The following is a 10,460-nucleotide window of genomic DNA, read 5'->3' as shown; positions in this document are numbered from 1 at the left end:
TTTTTTTAGTGACATTAATCATAAAAGTAAGTGTTAAGTGTTGTTAATGGGAATAATAGATATTGTCTCAGGAAGAAGTCTGCAAATACATGAGATAATAGGAATAATAGACATAATCTCAGGAAGAAGTCTGCAAATACAGGAGACCCTTGGCATTTGAGACGAAAGTGAAAGTTAGGTCCAGAGACCCCTGAGAACCATAAGATTTGAGAACACCATTAAGTAAAAGGGGAAAAGGCCAGTTTCTAGACTGATTCAAGCTGTCAGGCTTATAATATTGTTACATGCTTCACATACAATCCTAGGAGGAAGGCACTATTTTCTTCACTACCAATTAAACATATCAGGCCCCTTCAGATTTGCTCTCCACTGATACTTGAAACTCAAACTGCTAAGCATCTACTGAAGGATTCACAAACAAATACCACCTACAAGGGGCCAGGTAATTAATGAAAATGACACAAGCGGACAAGGTGTCTGAGCCAATCTAGAAAGCGAGTGCCAAGCCCAAAGTGGTCAGCTGCTATCCGGGTTTTTGCTGAATGCTGGGTAGGGCTTCCATTTAAAACTTTTCTTTAGACGGTCTCTTCAATAAATGGTGTTGGGAAAACTGGCTATCCACATGCAGAAGAATAAAATAGGACCCTTTTCTCATACTATATGCAAAAACCAACTCAAAATGGATTAAAGACTTAAATGTTAAGACCTAAAACTGTAAAACTACTAAAAGAAAATGGGAGAAAGATCCATGATGCTGGTCTAGGCAATGATTTTCTGGATATGACTCCAAAGGCACAGGCAACAAAAGGAAAAACAGACAAACAGGATGGCATCAAACTAAGTTTCTGCACAGCAAAGGAAACCACAAAATGAGGAGACAACTCCCAGAAGGGGAGTAAATAATTGCAAACCACGCATCTGACAAGGGCTTAATATCTAAAATGTAGAAGGAAATAAAACAACATAACAAGAAAACAAATAACACAATTAAAAAATGGGGAAAGGACCAGAATAGACCTTTCTTAAAAGAAGACACAGAAATGGCCAAGAGGTACATCAAAAAACATTCAGCATTACTGGTCTATAGGGAAATGCACTTTAAAACCACAATGATATGTAACCTCACCTAACTGGCCTTCATCAAAAAGATAAATGATAACAAGTGTTGGTGAGCATGCAGAAAAAAGGGAACTCCTATACATTGCTGGTGGGAGTGTATATTAGTACAGCCATATGGAAAATGGGATGACAGTTCCTCAGAAAACTGAAAATAAAACTACCATATGATCCAACAATCCCACTTCTGGGTATATATCCAAAGGAGTGGAAATCAATGTGTCAAAGGGGTATCTCCATTCCCATGTTCATTACAGTGTTATTCACAATAGCCAAGACATGGAATCAGTTTAAGTGTCCATCCATGGATGAATGAATACAGAAAATGTGGTATATATACACAGTGAAATACGATTCAACCTTAAAAAAAAGAAAGAAATCAGGTCATTTGTGGTAATATGGATGAACCTGGAGGATATCATGGTACACAAGAAAAGCCCAGTACAGAAAGACAAATATTACATAATCTTACTTACATGTGGAATCTAAAAAACTCACAGAGGTAGAGACTAGAATTCTGTTGACCAGATGCTAGGTGAGGGGTGGGAGGGAAGCAATGGAGAATTGTTGATTAAAGGGTACAAAGTTTAAGATAGACAAGAAGAAAAGGTTTTGAGAGCTATTGCACAGCAGGGTGACTGTGTTTTGTTGGCTCTGCACATTGTTTTGTTGGGCCTGCACATTGTTTCATGAAAATCTGTATTGGTTTCCAACATTTAAAAATTGAGAAAGATTTTATTAAAATGTCATTTCAAGTTCTCCTCTAAATTGATGTTTTATATGAAGCTCTAGAATAGGCAAAGCTAATCTATGGTGACAGAAATCAGAACCGTGATTTCAGCCCTTAAATGTTGGAAACAAATACAAATTCAGCCCTCTGTATACACAGGAGATTGGTGCCAGGACCCCACATGGATATCAAAATCCGCAGATGTTTAAGTCCCTAGTTGGCCCTCTCTATCTGTGCAACCTGTGGGTATAAAGGATCAACTGTATGTTTTTTAAAATAACTAAGAGTAAATTTCAAATATCTTACCATAAAAACCAGGTAAGTAAACAAGCTGATGAACATGTTGGCTTGATTTAATTATCTCCATTGTACACATATGTCAAAACATCACATTGTATCATCCATTAATGTATAAAATTATGATTTGTCAGTTAAAATATTAATGAAAAATTAAAAAAAATTTCTTTGTATTGAGTGTTTTTTTTTTTTTTTTTTTTTTAAGATGTGGGCATTGCTTTGTTGCCCAGGTGGGAGTGCAGTGGTGCAATCTCAGCTCACTGCAACCTCTTTCTCCCAGATTCAAGAGATTCTCCTGCCTAAGTCTCCCAAGTAGCTGGGATTACAGGTGTGTGTCACCACACCTGGCTAAGTTTTGTAATTTTAGTAGAGACAGGGCTTCACTATGTTGGCTAGACTGGTCTTGAACTCCTGACTTCAAGCAATCCACCCATCTCAGCCTCCCAAAGTGCTGGGATTACAAGCATGAGCCACCGCACCTGGCTATATTGAGATTTCATGTACACATAGTGAACTATACCAATCAGTATATGGTTTAATGAGTTACCATGCATTTTAGACTATTAGAAATAGGATCTTTCATTATCTAGAATTTTTCCCTTGTGCTTCTACCCAGTCAATCTGGGTATGTCAGCAACCACAGTTCTGATTTCTATCACCATAGATTAGTTTTGCCTATTCTAGAACTTCATAAAGAACATCAATTTGGAAAGAGAACTTGAAACTACATTTTAATTTTAAAAAACTTTCAATTTTTAAATGTCAGAAACCAAGATAAATTTTCATGAAACAATGTGCAGACCCAACAAAACACACAGGCTAAACTCAGCTCAACAGCAACACACACAACCACTTTGTGTCTGGTCTGCAGCATAAGCTAAGAACACATTTTACATAAGTTTATTACAATTTCTTTCATGACTATTGGTTTTTATTCTTTAGCAACTAGCAGCACATTTCTTAGAACAGGAATAGCAGGCTTATCCTCAGGGCAACAAGGAGAAAGGAAAACCGAAGCCCTCTCTGCAGCCAGCCTGGGGGAAAGGAAGTACAAGGGGAGGAATTGGAAGAGGCTTATTTGGAGAGAAAAGGAAAGCCGGAGGGGCTATCCAGGAGGTATAACAAGGAAGAAAGAGAACACAGGCTGCTGCTGTTTCAACTAAGCAGAAAGAAACCTCATCTTCATATCACCTTACAAGTATCCCACTGAAAAGGGACCCTGTATGATCTTTAGCACCCTCTCCAACTCTTGTCCCTTGCTCCTTTCCTTGCTGGGGTCATTTTCTTTGCCTTCCCACCTTGTCGCTCTGCTCTAGCCACATGGACTTCCTTGCTGTTTGTTGTAGTTGTTGATGGCTTGTTTGAGACAGAGTGTTGCTCTGTTGGCTAGGCTGGAGTGCAGTGGTGCGATCACAGTTCATTGCAACATCTGCTTCCCAGGTTCAAGTGATTCTGGTGCCTCAGCCTCCCAAGGAGATGGGATTACAAGCATGCACAAGCATGCCCAGCTAATTTTTGTGTTTTTAGTAGAGATGAGGTTTCACCATGTTGGTCAGGCTGGTCTTGAACTCCTGGCCTCAAGCAATCTGCCCACATCAGCCTCCTGAAATGCTGGGATTATAGATGTAAGCCACCGTGCTTGGCCTCCTTGCTGTTTTATGAACATGTCAAGCACATGTCTGCCTCAGGGCCTTTGCACTGGCCAGGATGCTCTATTCCCAGACAGCCCCATAACTTCCTCCTTCACCACCTTCCGGTCTATGTTCTGTATCACTTTCTCAGGGGAAGCTTTTTCTGACCACCTTCTTTTAAAAATTTCAGCTAACACCTCTACCACTTTCTTTCTAGCTGTATTTTTCCCCACAGCACTTACCACCATCTAACCTATATGATGGTTTACTTCTTTATTTTCTGTCTTCCCTCACTTCTTCGTAAGAGTGTAAGCTACATGAAGTCAGGGGCATGGGGGAACTCTTTAGATATTTGTTGAATAAATAAGTGACTCAAGGAAGGAAGAAAGGAACGAATAAAGCAAGAAAGGAGGCAATGAAAACCCTTGCTACCTTTGAGATTGTTGTTAAAAGTGTTTAATAAACTGGGACAGGCTAAGAAATTTTATCATTTCTAATTATTTTGCAAAATTGCATTGCTTCTGGGAAGTAAAAATTTAAAAAGCAAACTAATGATAATCCTAAGGACCAGCACAACCCTGACTATTCTTATTACCTTAAGAAACCAGATGTGGGAGGATACATTGTTATTTATAAACATGTAAATGGGCCTTTGAGTTTAGTAATAATTAAGTTTCCAGTAGAGTTGAAGTTAAGATGACAAGTCCACCTTTTCCTGGTATATTTCTTTCTACTTTAATTCATTTTAAGAAGTAGGTCAGGAATAAATTATGAAATAACAAAACAGTATGTGCCCAATACTACTAAATCTTGGGGAACAGCGATCAGCAATGAACACGTAAAATGACTCCAATCCCATAATTTTCTTTTGTTTGTTTTTTACTGACAATGAGTACAACCAGCTCTAGGCGGCTGGAGAAGTAGGGGTTGAGCTGGTTTTGTAGGTCTGCATGGGATTTTTGACATCAGGTAAAGGCCACTCCTCTGAGACACAGAGGTAAAGAACTTTACCGCCAGTAGCTTTCCACGCTAGGAAAAAAATAGGCTCCAACCTAAGCAGTGATTTAGAATTAAGTCAGGTCCTATGATTGGTCAATGCAGGATTAGACCAAGTGTGTCCAGGCTGCCAGTTTGCCGCTGGAGATGGCACTGCATGTGCTGTATATGGAAAGCTGCAGGGAACTTGTGGGAATCCAGGGCCACAAGCCCACATTTGTCAGCACGCAGCAGGTGGGATATTGTGATCTGCCTGCATTTTAGCAAGCTTGAGAATAAGCTTATAGCAGAGATAAGACTCATAGAGAAAGAAAAGACAGAAATTAAGTGTAGTTCCTGGTAACCCACATGCCTGTTACCCTTGTTCAGTTTTTCCTCCTTAATGCCTTTCCATTTTCGGTCAACTCATGTCTGTCTCTTTCTTACTGATCTGATAGTCACATATACACACTGTTTTTCTTTGTCTTTGAGGTATTTTGGGATAGGAAAGATAGAAGGAAAAAAAAGGGTAGGGTAAACAAATAGTTTTCATGGATTACAATTTAGTAAGTTTTAACTCTAAATTTCAGAATTTTCCAAGTGTAAAAGTCTACAGAATTTACAACATAATGTCAACACGATTAGGTCCCAAGAAATAATTAAGGTAAACAACATGCTCTTTTTCTCCCTCCAGTTCTGGTAACTCAATCGTCTTCAACTACTTGAGAAGGTGTGAGGATCATTTTTTATCTCAGTTTGGACACAGAAGCTCACATTTCAGCTACGATTAAGGTGATCATCCTTATCCCTTGCTGACACCTTCCTTCCCACCTCAACAAGTCACAGATCACTTCAAGGAGAAAATTTCAAGAGGCCATTAAACACTGGCATAGATACCCAGAGCAGAGATGCTATCGTCTCTGGGGACCTTTAGGAACAGCTGATTATCCTGGATAGGCAGAGTTACACCTAATTCAGGCTATCAAAAACTACTGGGTGCTGCAAAGTCAGCAAAGCATTGTGGGAATACCAAAAAGGTGAGCAGGCACAGCAGCTCCCCCTGAGTAACCTGAAAGGGCTTGATCTGGACGGCTTCTGAGAAAGGAAATTTAGGTTTGGTTTCCACTGAGTAGGCATGATACTGGGCCAGGCTATGTTTAACAGGGACTTTGTGGGGCTGCTTTCCATCCTAAGATGACACAATCTTAGAATCAGTTCTTAGCAATCACTTAACCCAGTGATTCTCAGTCCTGACTGGACGTTAGTATTTGCTGGGGGGACTTAAAAAAAAATAAAGATGCCTGGGCCTATGCTAGTCCATTATCTTCTCCTCACCTTCACTTTTTCTTTTTTTTAAGACAAAATCTTGCTCTGTTGCCCAGGCTGGAGTGCAGTGGCACAACGCAATCTCGGCTCACTGTAACCTCTGCCTTCTGGGTTTAAGCTATTCTCCTGCCTCAGCCTCCTGAGTAGCTGGTATTACAGGTATGCGCCACCAAGATGGCTAATTTTTGTATTTTTAGTAGAGACAGCGTTTTGCACGTTGGCTATGCTGGTCTCGAACTCCTGGCCTCAAATGATCTGCCCACCTTGGCCTCCCAAAGTGCTGAGATTACATGCAGGAGCCAGAGCCTGGTCAACACTTTCACTCTTGAAAACAACTGTATTCTGGAGGACTATGGTGGAGGGGATAGGTTTTTTTCAGAATCTAGGGAACACTCAGGACTTTATCCTCAGAATAAATCTGATTTATTAATAATTAATCAGAATCTCTGTTGGGTATTTTTTCCCCTAAACTCCCAGGCAATGCAAATGAGATGGAATTACACATTAGTAGCTGAGAACCTCTGGTCCCATATAACCCCCTCATTTTATACATAGAAAAATTAAGTTCCAAAGAAGCTAACTGATATCTGAACCTGCCCAAGATCACATACCTGGTTAGTGGCAGAGCTTGGCTTAAAACCATGATCTCCATCAATTTACAAATCCAATAAGCATCTATCAAGGACATTCTAGGGTTGTTGGCCCACCAAGTTGCCACTCAAGAATACAGTAAGTCAAAGCTGGTTGATAGCTAAGGATATCCTAGGCTGATCTTGATTCAAGTTAAAAGGTAAGAGTACGGTATGACGGCTCTGGCCTTCTCTCTTATACTTTTCTTCCAAATAGTGGTATGTGATTCAGACCTCTGGAAATTTTGAGGAATCCTTTGATCTGGGTAAAATCCATCACTACCTCTGACCCGCTCTCCTATTTACTAGTTCCAGGGGGCCCTCCACTTACCCAGATGCAATGTGCAGCACAAACGTCAGGACAGGGGACAGGACCTGGGGGCTCCAGTGCAGTTCACTGCAACCTCGATCACTGGGGCCGAGACCTGGAGAAGGGAGAGCTCGCTCCTTGGCCCTACATATAGAAGAAGAAAAGGAAGTTAATTCAGCAGTTACTGTTTTGTTTTTTGAAAGAAGCTATATCCAAAATATTTCTTAACGCTGTCCTTTCATCCCTAATACCAACCCCCACCCTTCCAAGGCACAGCTACTGCTATCACAGTGGCTTACATGGGATAGGCTAATTACATATGATTACATCTTATTCCTAAGTAAGGGTGAACTGCTAGGGTGTGAGAAAAGATATAGTTCAATTTTTGAATTCAACCATTCCCATATGTAGCAATTCATGAATACAAGTTTGCATATGAGAAATTGTGTCCTGAATGGGGCATCATCAGTAGTAGAAGCAAATCCTCGTAAAGCACTTGCTTTGAAAAGAGCAAGAAAAATAGAAAAATGAGAGACTCACAATGTTCAAGATAAGAGTTGATCTTGATGAATTAAAAACTTAATTGGGCTAATATGTCTTTAGTCTTTTACAAATAATACAATTGTTACTTCCCATTTACAGAATACTTGAGGGGTCATGTGTTTATTCCATTTGAAAGTAAATTAAGGCATATCCACTCAGTTTGTGAATTTACCCACATCTTGCTTCACTTCCCTTTCCCTTCATCTACCTACACTCTGATTCACTGGCCCATTCTGAAGCAAGCTCTCATAACCTGGGCACCAGGAATCCTCTGAAAGGTGTACAACATTTTCGATGGGTGTGCATTTTTTTTTTTCTGGGGATAAAGTCCCTAGTGTTCCCAGATTTTGAAAGAGACCTGTCTCCTCCCTCATAGTCCTCTAGAGTAGCTTTCAAGGGTGAAGGTGGGGAGAAGATAATGATGTTGATCCTTGTTGGTACCTACAATAAAGCATTTTATGAAGTTGGTCCTGGAACTAGCCTTCAAAAGAAGGATTAAAAGAGTTCATGAAATTTGATCTGTCCTCCAAAAGATAAAATATACTTTGAGAAGCACAAAATGATTAAATTTATCCATGCTGTGTCTTCTTTTGTGTAAGATTTCACTAGTTTGAAACCAAAAGAAAGGAAATCATCATCTCATTTTTCTTGTTGATTTTAACTTTATTAACTCAATGGTAATGAGAACACCTGGGACTATGGACATTCTTCCTATTTATCATGATTTCCCTAGCAAACTCTTTCACTTGGGTTACTAAAATGCAGACTACCTGCAACGGTAGAAAAATTAAGATATCAGGGGCACACGTGTTATTTAGAATGAGATGAAAACTCAACTGATTTTGATTGTTAATTAAATAGGCCGTGCACACCTGCATCTACACCTCACAAGTCAATCCATTGATCATTAGAAACGTCCTCAGTCTTCAATTCTTCAGTTCTTAGCAAAGCACCTCTACACCAAAGGCACTGAAATACTTGTTGGATTGAGTCAATTCTTCTGGTTTCACTCATAAATTAATGAGGAACGTGTAACTCTGTATAGTTTCAGAGTAGTTAAAGAGAGAGAGAAAAAAGAAATGCTACATAACAGAATTGGGGCTTCAGGTGTTACCTAATAGACTAGAAAGCTTTCCAACAGTGCACTTAAGATATGAGCCATAGCAACCTTACCTGGGAACTCTTTACCCTAAGTTTCTTTCTAACGCAAATTAGTTTGAATTTCTCTCTCCTCCCTCCTGTCCTCTACCCGAAAGTCTCCTGATACAAAGCAATACTACAGTTATTAGAAGGAATGCCTGGCAAAAATACATTTTAAATTTAATTTTCAAAAAGGTTGATACTTCCTAATGCATACTCCGAATTCCGCTGCATTTCTATGTTGTAAATTCCTAAACTTTAGGTAATACATTTTTATATCTAGTGCACATTGTTCAGTTTTCAGACAGGAAAAAGGTAAATCACATTATGTCCCCTCAAAAGGTTGCTTTTTGTTGTTGTTCTAACAGCCTCCATGAATGCTGCTTAAATTCTAGATTCCACAGTACTCATCGAAGCTAGGAAAATAATCTTGCCCACCCCACAGCGTATCTGACTGAGGCTTTCTTCACAGCTAGCAGATCAGATCCTTGCTGCTGTTTCTTCTGTAGGTCTCTGAGCTCACTGAGAACGTCCAGCACGCCTTCCCGGCGGGGCCTGGCCCAGGTGCGCACTGGATGAGGCAGTCAACTAAGTCAACTGGTTCCCGATCAACTAAATCTTTCCCCAAAATAAATATTGCCGCGAGCTTCCCTAGTCCAGCGTGTCAAAGCCTCTAAGATGGCAGAGCACCTGCCGGGTTCTCCCGACAGGGGGCCAGTACCAATTTTTAAGGCTGTCAAGCTCTGAGCAGTCCCTTCGTGATCGAAGTGGGGGGCCGGGGGTTCGAGCCTCGCCCAGCGCTGAGCGGAGCGCCCGGTCTCTGGACCACAGCCCCGCTCCCTGGGAGCTCCGGGCGGCCAAAGCGGGGCACGGGAGGAGGCAGGGCCGGTCTCCGGAGAGAGGCCCAGAGGCATGACCGAGGGCATGGTTTTGTGTAATGCGATTTGGGTATCAACAGGCCAGACCCAAAGAGTCGGGTGCTGGCCACCGCAGGGCCATAAGAGGGTGTTTCGGAAGCAGAGCCAGGGCACGCGGGAAAAGAGGGAAACCAAACGGGAAACGGCAAAGGGCTGGATAAGCAGCGAGGGGACCCGAGGAGGCAAACGTGAAGTGAACACGGCGTGTGGAGCTGCAGAGGGCGAGGGGACGAGGGTGCAAAGGAAAGCGCTTCGTGAGACTGTCTACTTCCCTGCGCAGAGGCCGGCACAGTGCCGGCAGGTCGGCGCTGTCGCCCGCTCGTTTAGCCCGGGAGAGAAAGGAGAGGCGGTGACAGCCAGAACCCCTGCTCGGGTGGTCCCGCGGCCCTCAGCCCAGCCCCCTCCCGAGGGACCGCGACCCCCGGCCCGGCAGCCGCCCTTGTGCACTCACCGGCCCCGGCTGCCCTGGGCGGAGCCGCCCCGCCGCGCTCCCCAGCCGCTGCCGCCTCCACGCGCGCTGTCTCCAGGTGCGGCTCTCGGAGGACTAGGACGCGCCGCGGGCACAGCCGGCCGCACCCCGGGCCTCCGGGTAACCCGAGCCCGCCCCGCCCCGCCAGGGCCAGGCCCCGCCGCCACCCTCTGCGCTGGGACGCCGGGGCTCAGGCATCCTTGGCCCCAGGGGTCTCTTCCCAAACACCTAGAACTTTCCAGAGTGTGCTTGGGATTTAACACCTTGGTCGTCCAGCCCCGCACGTGTACTCAGAAGACACAGACTTCCTTCCCCTACGGCCCAGGAGTTTCTTCGGGTGGCATTCTTGTCGCCCTGAGGTGGAACGTCAGTAGAGG

This window comes from Sapajus apella, unplaced genomic scaffold, assembly GCF_009761245.1.
Source record: "Sapajus apella isolate SASKATOON/1434 unplaced genomic scaffold, GSC_monkey_1.0 scaffold7, whole genome shotgun sequence".
NCBI classification, from domain to species: Eukaryota; Metazoa; Chordata; class Mammalia; order Primates; family Cebidae; genus Sapajus; species Sapajus apella.
The sequence above is the reverse complement of the archived record's forward strand: the minus strand, read 5'-3'. Positions refer to the sequence as shown.